The sequence below is a fragment of the Panthera tigris genome, chromosome B2, assembly GCF_018350195.1.
Source record: "Panthera tigris isolate Pti1 chromosome B2, P.tigris_Pti1_mat1.1, whole genome shotgun sequence".
NCBI classification, from domain to species: Eukaryota; Metazoa; Chordata; class Mammalia; order Carnivora; family Felidae; genus Panthera; species Panthera tigris.
In genome coordinates this window covers 3,683,229-3,696,347 of record NC_056664.1, presented here as the reverse complement: position 1 = coordinate 3,696,347, position 13,119 = coordinate 3,683,229, and positions in this window count along the sequence as shown.

Genomic DNA, 13,119 nt, shown 5'->3' with positions numbered 1-13,119 from the left:
TATGTTATGCGGAAAAAATAAACATGGAAGAGAGATAAAGGCAGGGGAGGAGGGAGTGATCAGGAAGGATTCCGAGCAGTCTCTTCATCTGTAAAATGAGAACAGCAGCGCCACCTCAAGGTTCCGATGAGGAACAAATGAGTTAGCATAGGCCTTAGCGAGCGCTCCATAAGTGTGAACAATAAAAAAAGAAATTGAGAGACAGGGAGTTTATTACTATAATCATGACATTTGGGGCTATACTGTTTCAGAGATTGGATTAATATTTTAGCTTCACAGAGCAGAGCTACAACAAAAGATGGAAAAAAGGTACGAGGATTTTGCACTGTAGGGGAAAAAGCTTTCTCACAATTAGCCTTGTTCCTTTTGTAAGGTAATGAGCTGCCAATCTGGTGGTGGGGGGGCGTGGGGGGGGGGTTAAGCAGAGATCTGATGCTGCCGTGAAGGATGTACTTGAGAGGATTTCTGCATTTTGTGGGCATCTCAGGTGGCCAAGGTTTGGAATTCTTTTCAAATATCAAACTTTATGGTTCAACTTAAAATTTACCCAGAAATTAATCTGACCTGTATTGAATGATGCCCAGTGACTCAACAAATCCTTTTTGAATTCTTCGGCTGGTCATTTTTGGAGATTAAGCATGGAGTTTCACCGTATAGCGGAAAAACACCTGCTATGTTACATCATGGTCACAGCCAGCTGGTGGCATAATGCATTGTGCATTCCTTCCATAAAGTCAAAAATATTCCTTGAAAATGTTTTCCTTTGTGTGATAACATCTACCACCTAAATGATTGTCCACTGTTTTCTCTATTATCATGCAGAATCAAAACAGCATAGCAGTTTCAAGCAGAAACTTTGGGATGAGACATCTGGCTTTAGATCTGAGACCCTGTTCCTCTGTCTGTGAGGAGAGCAGCTTACTTGGTGGCTCTGAGCTTCAGATGTCTCTTCTGTAGAATGAACTCACCATGTAACAGTGGTGTTTTGCTGGTCAGAGTGGCTGAAATTAACAACTCAGGAAACAAGAGATGCTGGCGAGGATGTGGAGAAAGGGAAGCCTTTTACACTGTTGGTGGGAATGCAAACTGGTGCAGCCGCTCTGGAAAACAGTGTGGAGGTTCCTCAAAAAATGAAAACTAGATCTACCCTGTGACCCAGCAATAGCCCTGCTAGGAATTTATCCAAGGGATACAGGAGTGCTGATGCAGAGGGGCAGTTGTACCCCAGTGTTTATAGCCATGCTTTCAACAATAGCCAAATTATGGAAAGAGCCCAAATGTCCATCAACTGATGCATGGATAAGGAAGATATGGTTTATATACACAGTGGAATACTACCCGGCAATGAGAAAGAATGAAATCCTGCCATTTGCAGCAACGTGGATGGAACTGGAGGGTATTCTGCTAAGTGAAATAGGCCAGTCAAAGACAGATATCCTATGTTTTCACTCATATGTGGATCTTGAGAAACTTAACAGAAGACCATGGGGGAAGGGAAGGGGAAAAAATAGTTACAAACAGAGAAGGAGGGAGACAAACCATAAGAGACTCTTAAATACAGAGAACAAACTGAGGGTTGTTGGGGGGGTGGGGGGAGAAAGGAAAATGGGTTATGGGCATTGAGGGCACCTGTTGGGATGAGAACTGGGTGTCGTATGTAAGCAATGATCCATGGGAATCTACTCCTGAAGCCAAGAGCACGCTGTGTACACTTTATGTTAGCCAACTTGACAGTAAATTATACTTTAAAAATTAAAAAATAAAAGTGGTGTTTTAAGGATTACATGCAATAATGCATCTATAAAACAGTAGCATAGTGCCTGTGAAAGAGTAAGCAGCAATTAGCAGTTAATAAAGCTAGTTTTCATCCCTACTCTTACACACCATTGAATGTGACACACATTTAATGGCAAGGACCGGACCTTGTTTGGACCCTGATTTGAACAAACCAATTGTAAAAATACATTTTTGAGACAATTGGGGAAACTTATATATGACTGGGTTTAGATGACTCAAAGAAACTACCCTAGACTTAATTTTTATTAGGCATGATAAAGGCATTGTGGTTATGTAAGAAAAAAGTCCTTAACTATTTTTTTTTAAAAAAACTTTTTTTTGATGTTTATTTATTTTTGAGGGAGAGAGGCAGAGTGTGAGCAGGAGGGGTGGCCGGGAGGGGTGGGGGGAGCAGAGAGAGGGAGACATAGAATCCGAAGCACGATCCTGGCTCAGAGCGGTCAGCACAGAATCCGACGACGCAGGGCTCGAACCCACGGACTGCAAGATCATGACCGGGCCTCGAGATCACGACCTGAGCCAAAGTCAGACACTTAACCGACTGAGCCACCCAGGCGCCCCACAAGTCCTTAACTATTAAAGATTTATCCTTATGGATAAAATCACATGGTGTGTGGGGAGAAAAATGAGGGCAGAGAGATGAATACTTTCCATTCTAGCAGAACGTTAAGGTTGCTGAAGCCGGGGATGCACGGCTGAGGGATCCCTTATACGATTCTTTCTACTTCTGTGTATGTTTGAAAATTTCCTTGATAAAAAAATTTTTTTAAGATGCTGAAAAAAATGGCAGGAGAACCTTCCCAGTACTCTGCTGAATTAGAAAATGGCAGGGCACGAATCATGAAGTGCTCATTTGGGAAGAAAAATGCATTCCTTCATCGTTCCATTGCACAAATAGTTACCAAGCACCTGCAATATACCAGGCACTGTTCAAAGTGCCAGAGAAAGAGGTGGCCCAAGACCAACACAGAGTTCACGCTGCACAATGACAATGAACAAGTAAACAAAACCTATGAAGGAAATAAAACAGTGGCGGCAGCCGGGGACTGAGGATGATTTGCACCCCTTCAGGGAACATTTGGCGACATACAGAGACATTACTGATTATTAATGGGGGACGGGGGCTACTGGCACCTAGAGGGGAGGGTCCAGGGATGTTGCTAAACGTCCTACAGTGCACGGGACAGCTCCCCACTGTCCGGTTCAAAATGTCGACAGTGCTGATTGAGAAACCCTCCAGCAAGATGGGGCGTCAGGAGTAGCTCATCTGAGGAGGTGACGGTTGAGCTGAGACCTGACTGAGGAGGAGTAAGCCAAGTGCAGAGCTGAGAGGAGAGTGTGCAGGCAGAGGGGGCAGAGTCCTTGGAGCAGGAAAGCCTTCAGTGGAAAAGGAATAGAGAGAAGGCCTTGGAAGGGGTGTGGCCGAAGAGAAAGTGGGGAGCAGACCACAGAGGGCGCCCCCCGCCCCGGGTCCGGGAGCCTAATGCACGCACCAACCTCACTGAAAATGCCAAGTCTCCCGGCCCCGGGGAGCTCAGTCGGTTGAACGTCCGACTTCAGCTCAGGTCATGATCTCACGGTTCATGAGTTCGGGCCCAGCATCGGGCTCCGTGCCGACAGCTCGGAGCCTGGAGCCTGCTTCCATTCTGTGTCTCTGGCTCTCTCTGCCCCTCCCCTGCTCACCCTCTGTCTCTGGCTTTCTCTCAAAAATAAATAAGCATTAAAAAAAGAATTTTTTTTTTTTTAATGCTAAGTCTCAAGCCCCACCCCAGATTTACTGAGTCACTCTGCATTTTAATAAGGTCCCCACCCAGGCCACTGAGATCCCTATTTCAGTGAGGGAGGCATGCTGTGGAGAATGGCAAGGGATTTGGATCTTATTTAAGCTGCAAGTGTTGCTGGGTGAACTGGGGAGAGCCCGGACCCTGGAGCCTTGACCCAGCCAGACCTGAAGGGGTCACCAAAGGTTCTTGGTCTTGTCTTGTCATGAGAAGGCATTCAAGGACAGACACATAGCACAGCGGACAGGTGACACAAGCAGGAAAGTTTACTAAAGTGAAAAGTGCACTCTCATGATAAGGGAGCGGGTGAGCTAGAGAGAGAGAGAGAGAGAGGGAGCTTAGCGCCCTGGGGGTTGGGGTTTCTACCTTTTTTTTTAACAGTTGTTAACTAGGGGGTAGAATATAACTTAGAGCAGGAAGCAGGATTTAGGGGGTTTTCCTCCTCACTTGCTTGGGGGCTTCCTGTCCTGGTGCCACCATCTGGGGCCATCTGGTGTGATGGGGCTTCGCACGGAGTGAGGCCAGGACGGGCCTCTGACCCTCCCTGCAGCTGGGCACGGCCTCCTCCATGCTGGCCTCCGGGCATCCTGTCAGTAACTAACTACCCACTCTAACACAAGAACCCCTGGGGGATCTGGGGGGAGCCTGCCATGTCGAACCTCCCTCTCCTGTGATGTGTGGGTACCTGGGGCCAAGTGCGGAGGAGGGAGACTGTTCAAAAAACGGAGATGGAAATGCAGGCTTGGACCACGTGGTAACCACAGAATCACAGAATGTAAATCAGGTTTATTTGGACGTAGCCCCGACAGGACTTGCTGGTGGGCTCGATGCTGGCGGTATGAGGACAGGAGGAGCAGGGATGACTTTCCAGAGTTGGTTTGAGAGGATGGCCCAGTGGCCGGCGACGAGAATAGTGATTCGACTGTGTTTCCTTTGGTGGTGGGATTGGGGGGGGGGGGGCATGCGTGTGCGCGTGTGTGCGCTTACGTGTGCATGCGTGTGCGCACGTGCTTGTGTGTGCCCGCGTGCATGCATATGTGTGCATGTCCATGCACGTGCGTGCTTGCGTGTGCGCGTGCTTGCACGTGTGTGCCTGCGTGCACACGTGTGCATGCATGTGCTTGCGTGTGTGCATGCGTGCATGCGTTGGTTAGCGCATGCTGCTTCTGCAGACAGGGCTGTGCTGCACAGGCCCCTGCCCCCAGGTCCCCGCTCCAGGCGGGTGTCTGTGCGGTGCCCTGCTCATTACCTCTGGGCCTGGCCAGCGGAAGGTGGGGGAAATGCTCCAGGGCTCCGAATGTGCTTTCGGGGTGTGGCGTGGCTCCCTAGCTCTGCCACCTGCCCACCTGCCGGGACGGGGGACACCTGAGTCCTGTAGGTCCTGCTGTGAGAATAAAGAGACCTCTAAGCTGGCTGGAGTTCCACGTCCAGCCTGGAGTCCAACCCAGTCGGCCACACGCAGGCCAGCTATACCCCAGACACCTGCACACCCACGGAAGAGAAGATAAATGTTGACATAATCGCCCGAGATGTTCGGTGTTTATCTGAGGCATCCTAACAATAGAAACCTGTCTGGGGGCGCCTGGGTGGCTCAGCCGGTTAAGCATCTAAGCATCGGACTCTTGATTTTGGCTCAGGTCATGATCTCTGGGTTCATGAATGCGAGCCCTGTCGGAGCCTGCTTGGGATTCTCTCTTTCCCCCTCTCTGCCCTTCCCCTGCTTGTGAGCGTTCTCTCTCTCTCTCTCTCTCTCTCAAAATAAGTAAATTAGTTTTAAAAATCTTAAAAACAAAACCAAGAGAAACCTGTCTAATATGCATACACCCACTATAGAGTAAATATTATTGCCATTATTTTTTATATATATAATGGTAAATCCTTGCCATTGATCAGGTGGAGGACTAGTTTGTCCATGTCTGAGGTTCCTATTTTGTGAATCTGAGCAGCTGAATCATCTTGCTGAACGTGAAGTTGGGGGGTGGGGACCTGAGGAGAGAGGGTCCTTGCTCTTCCCGCCCCAGGGAAAGCCTGGAAAACAGGCTTAACTCCAGGGCCTGATTTGGATGAAGGATAATCCCAGGGCTGAGAAGACTCCCTAGCACCTGAAACTTTATCTCCAACCTGCTCACTATTGCCTGAAATCTATTTCATGAGGGAGATAGCCTTTTATCCAAGAATTAGAAATCACAGGTTGCAAATGCAATGTAAAAGAAATTTCAAATGCGATATAAAAGAGCAGATGAGTTTTTAAGGTAGATAATGATCCTCTCTCTCTCTCTCTCTCCTCTCTGTTTTTATTCAACCATCGGTTTGGGCACAGACCCTGTCTTTCAGGCACTGACTCCATTTTCCCTCAAGTATGCAAATGTGAAATAGAAGAGACTTTGCCTCACAGAAGTCTGTCTGATAAGGGATAGGGTTAAAAAGTCAGCAGGCCCTGGGCATCTGAAACTCAGTACCCAGAGGAGACTGGATATCCCGAAGTCAAACTTCTCAAATTCTACAAATTGGCCTCGGGGACAGTCTATTTTTAAAACAGAAATAGGGTCTAAAGGTATGTGCTCCATTCAATGAATCGATGAGCCTTTTCTTTTCTCTCTCTTTTTTTTTTAAATGTTTTAATGTTTATTTTTAAGAGAGAGAGAGAGATACAGAGTGTGAGCGGGGGAGGGGCAGAGAGAGAGGGAGACACAGAATCCCAAGTAGGCTCCAGGCTCTGAGCTGTCAGCACAGAGCCGGACGCGGGGCCAGAACCCACTGGCCGTTAGATCATGACCTTAGATCATGACCCGAGCAGAAGTCAGATGCTTAACCGACTGAGCCACCAAGACGCCCCCACCTCCCATGAGCCTTTTCAAGTGTTCTGACTCTGCCAGCTAGAAATTACCATCCTTGGGGCTGAGACCAACATTTCTGGAGAGCACCCCTCTTTGGGTTAACAATAGCCCCCCAAATAAACAAACAAAAATAGAAGCAGAAGAGACAGTCTGCAAGATTTCTTTGCTCTCGCCACAGCAGATCATTGGACAGTGGGGCTTGTTGTTTTAGGCGTGCTCTGAATAACAGCTTTCCCCACGGAAGCTGAGAAACCTGTCCATCAAAATCCATGGGTTTTCCTCCCACAGAATGGAGTTGTCACTGGTAATTGGCCATCTGGCCTGGGAATACGTTTCCCAGCACCCCTTGCTTCTAAGTGGGTCCACGGACTGATTCTCACCGAGGGAACATGGGTGGAGGTGAGGTGTGTTACCTCTGGGCCAAAGCCACTTTCTCTCTTCTTCTCTCCGGCCACATGTGAAGGACTCTGCTGTCAGGGATGGGGACTCACAGATGAAAGGAGTCACACAACAAAACCTACCTGCCAACCAGGGGCAACCGTGCTGACAATGATGTGAGCAAGACGTTAATGACTGTTGAATTAAGCCCCTGATATTTTGGAATATATTTGTTACAGCGACTAATGATATTCGAAGCAGTATATATATATATACATACATATATATATATATATGTATGTATATATATATATGTATGTATATATATATACACATATATATGTATATGTATGTACATATATACACGTATATATATGTATATATATACATATATATACGTACATATATACATATATATACGTGTATATATATATGTACATATATATGTATATATATATTATACCTTCCGTGTTCCAGAATACATAGAAATAGCAACGGTTCCTCAGGGAGGTAGGATTTCCAAAAGTTTCCTCACTTTCCCGGCTTGGTACATCCCTCTTTAAATAGCCCCCAACCCAGAGGTTCCTGGCTGACTCAGTGGGTAGAGCATGTGACCCTTGATCTCAAGGTTGTGAGTTCAAGCCCGACATTGGGCATGGAGCTTAGCTAAAAAAAAAAAAAAAAATCTAAAAACATCAGAAAGATTTGGCAAATTCATATTATAATCAACGTGCCTGGGCCAAGAACACACACATGACCTTACCAACAGTCAGGGGCTCTGGTATGTTAGTTACCCAGTATCTGGGGGGCAGAAATGCACCTTTAGGGGCCCTTACCTGAAGTTTAGCATCTAGTTCAGAAATCAAGCTGCTTCTCTGGGTCAAACTAGTGGGGGATCCTCCAGAAGGTTTCATTCTTATCGGTACGATTTCCAACATCAAAGCTTTTGGTAGAATGTGAAAGTTAAAGACAGTTTCCCAGTGACAAAGCAGGAAGCGCCCAGAGGAGGGGGCTGTTTTGGGCTTTGCAGGGGCAGAGTGACTTTGGAGGAAACAGTATTTCCTGTTAACTAGGCAGTTGGCTTCAACAAACCTGTCTGTTAGCCTGGCCTGAGGCCTGGAAGGGCAGATTTCCACATTCCAAGCTACTTCATACTCTCTCACTCCCCTGTTATTGTATCTCTGAACTCTGTCGTTCCTCACTCGTTCACAAGGGGGTTGTGGGGCCCTACGTCGTCGGGACAGGTCCTCAAGAGCATCTAGTCCCTTCTTGTGATGTCAGTGGAGAAGGGAGCGCTTCTCCCAGCAGGTGTCAAAGACTGGACAGAAGGCATCCCAAGGGGCAGTCCCCGAGGCCCCTCGCTCACAAAAGCCTATTGGAGGCATTCCTGACTCTTACTGGGAAAGGCCAGGCACCTAGGGCCAGACTGGCGACAAGGCTGGGAATGGCCAGGCATCTAGGAGCCAAGGATGCCCAGATAAACACAACCCACTGATCATTTTAGAGCATAAACTGCGAGTTACTCCTACACGTATTTCAAGTACAGTGTCGGTGCCTTGAGCATTTCAGAACTGTGTTCTACTTGACAGGGGTGCTGAAGTCATGGGGGGTGGAATGCATTGATGTCTGCAACTTACTTTAGAAGGCACGAAACAAACAAACAACAACAAAAAAAAAAAAAACCAGGACCGGAAATAAATAAATAGTGGGGCACCTGGGTGGTGGAGTCCATTAACCATCCAACTCTTGACCAGGATCTCACAGGTTCGAGCCCCACATCAGGCTCTGCGCTGACAGCACGGAGCCTACTTGGGATTCTCTCTCTCTCCGAATTTCTCTTTGCTTTCTCTCTCTCTCTCTCTCAAAATAAATAAATAGACATTTACAATTTTTTTTTTTTTAATAGAAAGAAAGAAATACGAATGAAGAGGAGGATGAACAGGATAGATTATAACAAAGTAAGCAACCGTCCAGAGCTGGTCTGGCCGCTCAGACACACCATCTGGGCACGTGGCCCCCAGGGCTCCTGCTCATTTTTCTGTGGGACCTGGGGACAAATGCGGAGTTCCTGTTCCAGATGCACCCGAAAGCTCCACCAACACCCCCCCCGCCCCGCCCCCCGCCCCCCCCCCCCCCCCCCCACCACCTCAGCTGGTCACGAGTAGGAAGCCTGCGCTGCCTTCCCACTTTGTTTCTGCAACACCTTTGAGCCCGCTCTCGGATCAAAGGCCCCCCAAGACACCTCTGCATTGGAGAAGTGGTTTCCGACGCCTCTAACCCAGTCTCAGCAAGAGGGCGTCAGAGAAAACGTGGCCTGGAGTCTGGGCTCGTGTTAGGGAATTTGGGGGAGGGTTCAGGGAGGGGATGCTGTCAGGGAGGTGGGGCAGGGGCGGTCCTGCAGGTGGGCAGCTTCCTAAATCCTGTCTGGGGGAAGGCTGCATCTCACGAGGCTAAAGCTGTCACCGGAGGAGGGGCAGCGGTCCCTCAAAGCCAGGACAGGAGGATGGCTGGGCCTGGCTGCGGTGTGGAACAGCATTCACGGTTCTCTCCGTGTTCGTACGCAGTTGTCGCGCGGTCTCGTTTTTGGCTGGATCCGTCACGGTGATAACGTCTGATGTCGATGTTCCCTGAAATCGCTTATGGCCATCAGGACACTGAGTCCGGGCCGATGTCCAAGGGTTGCATTTCTCCTCAGGGGGCCCTCTTGGCCTGTGGCTTCTGGCTGGGTTTGGTCAATGGGGAGCCAGGGCAGAAGATGGAAGAAGGGGAGAGGAGGGAGCACTGTGGGCGCACTATCCCCTTGGGCTCTGTCCCTGCAGGGCCACTGCTCGCTGGCCACACTCCCCTCCACAGCTCACGGCTCCTCTTAAGAGAGCCCTGCCTGCACGACCGCCTTCTTTTAGGCCTCCAAAACGGCCTCTCTGCCTCCTCCCCTTTGGGTTAGGGGTGGGTGGTAACGGGGTCCCCTGTTCCTGGCCCTGGGGTATAGCTCCATCCCGCATTTTTGTGAACAGCTCCCTACTGACCCCTTCCTGAAGTTCCCAGTGTGAGCGTCCCCTCCGAAGCCTGTTGAGTCTTGCTGATGCTGGTGGCCCCGAGAACGCTGGCTCACAGCTCCTTGTCCGGCGCTGGGTTCTGACAGAGGTTCATACTGAAACGAAGGGTTATGAAGATGGCAGGATCCGCCTGGAGCGCACGTCCACCGGCTTGTGTCCCCGGCCCCAGGCACAGTGGAGACCCGCCAACGGAGAGAGTCTGCCGGGCCTCGGCGGTGCCTAGGGTTGCAGACGGAGAGGGTCTGTGCGGCTGCAGAGAGCCCTGGGGCACGTGTGTCCTGTATCATCAGAATTCCCCCTTCAGCCAGGAAGGGACAGCCGGGGACCTGGGACCGGCGTCACAGGTCAGGACCCCACGCAGCCTCGGGTAGAGCGGCTGTTCCAAGGAGGATGTCGATTCTCTGCCGGTGACTTGTGTCTTTGCAGGGACGGTGAGACACAGAGCGGCAATCCCCAGCCTTCTCCCTCCAGAGATGTGTCTTTCCCCCACAAAGCTGTCTCCCCCCACAAACATTTCCTGCGTGTTGCCTGTGGGCCAAAATCTGTGACAGGCGACGAGAAGTGGTGAATACTAGATCCTTCAGCAAAGATAACGTGACAAAACGGGGTGGGGGGGAATATATACAACTCACACCTTACACAAAAATCGAATCTCCTTCAAATAAAAAACAGCCCAGTAGAGAAATGAGCAAAGGACATAAATTATTAGCTCGCAGAAAAGGAAATGACACCATGACAGGATGTGCAATGTCACTCCGTAGAGAAAACAGGCACAGACGTCAGAGGGCCCTTCTCCAGAAACGATCATTCTCACTGTTGGACAAAGCGTGTGACGTTTCCACCTCGTTCCTTCCATCTTAGTTCAGGTGCCCCAAAAGCTGACTTTTGAGTCAAGGTCGAGGTCGTCCATGTGGGAAATGACCCCCCGGGGGAAACCAAGTTCAGAAATAAATAAAAGGAACAAAAAGTCAACCAAGTGAAAAAATGGCATAAAGGGTACATTAACTAGTTGGTTGCCATGTGGGCAATGGGGCTCAATCCCACCCAGTGTTCTCAGAATCCTCGCAGCAGGGGTGGGGAGCCTGGGCCATTTACCCACAGCCCCATCCGCCCCTGGGGGGGGTTAACTCCCCTGAACTTCCAGGTCAGGCTGTGTACATGCGAAGCAGCAAGCATCCTTGTGTTAGAGAAAGCTCTCAGGTGGGGAAGAAGGAAAGCAGGCATCTGGGGAGCCACCTGGCAGGAACCTTCCGCCTGAGGGGGTCGGGGAGGGGTGGGGTGGGATTGGACATCAACGGCGTCTGTTTACAAGGCTCTGCCCCTGAGAGTGCAGTGAATGCCTGATCGGATCCGTCGGCCCTCCCTCCACTCCCATCCGTTTAGCCGTGCTCACTTCCTGTCTTCCGGTAGGCGTCCCTGTGATAAGGCCCCGCTGCCTCCTCCCCGCCCCACCGTGGACTGGAGCTGGTGGGGGCGTCCCACCCAGGCCGGGCCAGAGGGCAGGCCTTGCACATTTGACTGCCCGCCGGGGCATGGCGTGGCACTTAGCTGTTTCACTCGCGCACTGAACAACCGCTGTGTGCGGCGCCCCCCGCTGGGACTTGCAGGGGAGAGGGGGAGAGAGGAATCCCAGGGTGCAAGTTATCTGCGGGGACGTGCAAGGTCCCTAACCTACGATAACGCGGGACAGGATATAGTAACAGGGAAAGCCTCGGGGGTCAGAAGAGTCTGAGGACGCTCCAGACCGGGAACGCCTGGAGTCGTTCTTGGAGGGGACAAGAAGGCGGGGCAGGGATTCAAGAGGCGGAAGTGGAGAAGGATTTGGGCGAGGGGGAGCTGGGCCGGCAGCAGCGGGTAGGAGGCCAGGGGAGCCGTTGCTGGTGTGTTGGCTGCACAGGTTTGAATCGAAGCAGAAGGGAGTTGGAGGCCTTCGGGGAAGCATTTGGGCCCTTGGGGAAACATTAAGAGATGTGCTTTGGGAAGGTGACTTTAGAACAAAGCTATACGATGGTCGGATTGAGGTCTGCGGGGCATGGGAGGGGGGCCGTGTGGGTGTAGAGGACGTTGGACTCAACCAGACCGACAGAGCGTGACGCCCAAGGAGAAAGCCTTTGTTCAGTGCCACCTTCCTGTCCCCGCTGGTATGTCACCTCCCTGGGGTGACTCAGCATCTCACACTCGCATCCTTAGCATCTCTCACTCAATAGTTTTTGAAGGAATGACAGGGCGCCCGTAATGGCCACGGCACCTTCTTTACTACTTCTGCACCCCTCCCTGCGTTCCCTCCGTCTCTCTCCGGTGCCCTCCTCCCTGCTCCCCACAAACCCAGCAACTGGGACAGATTCCTCTGGCTTTGGAAAGAGGGCGGCTTGTCTTTGTCTCATCACCCCCAACTCCAGCCGCTACACACTCAGATATCTCTCCTGGTGGTTACCTCGCTTCCGGAAAAAAGAAAAGGAAATTTTTAAAAGGTCAGCTCATCTCAAAAGGCTGTCTGCAGCGGTGAGATTTTAAAACTGTCTGTGTATTCTGCCTAGTAACTGGTGAGAGAGTAGGCTCAGGGATACCATTGGCTGGGCCCATCCACAGTCGGCCAATCCTGGGCTCTAGACCATTCATTGAGATCTTGGGACTCCGCGGTCAGAGTGGACCTAGTCTCAGGTCCTGCCGCTGGGCACTCCGCGAGTAATGGAAGGCGAAGGTAAATTTTTTTGCTTTTTGTTTTTTCTTCTCCGATTTCAGGGCGGTTTGTTCTCTGTTTGTGACTATGAGATTAGACAGAAGACGGACCACAGGAAAATCATCAGTTAGTTGAGCGTCAGAGGAGAAAAGAGAACGCAGAAGTTAATTCTAGAAGGTAGGAAAGGGAGGGAGGAGGGGTAGCGCTACCCCTCTGGGGGCAGGGGTGGGGCGGTAGGTGGGAACCCACTCTGTGGGCGGCGGGGTCCCCGGGAGAGGAGCCGCTTCCCGGTGGTACCTCCCAGCGCACCCCGGGATTCCTGGGGGGGTTGGGGGGGGGAGGGGAAGGGTATGGAAAAATATCAGGTGACAGCTGAAGAAACTCAACTCTGGCGAGAGAAGTGAGTCGGGGAGGGCGGAAAACTGCCTCCCCGATCATTGTGTCGTTGGCTTAATCCAGGGAACGTCTAATGAGCCCATCCGTCGGGAGGTACCTGAACCCGGAGACAGCGTGGGGCGCGCTGACGGTCCCCCGCGGCTACAGGAAAGCTGGACTTGGATCGGAGCTGGGGCCCCGTCTCCTCGGCCGGT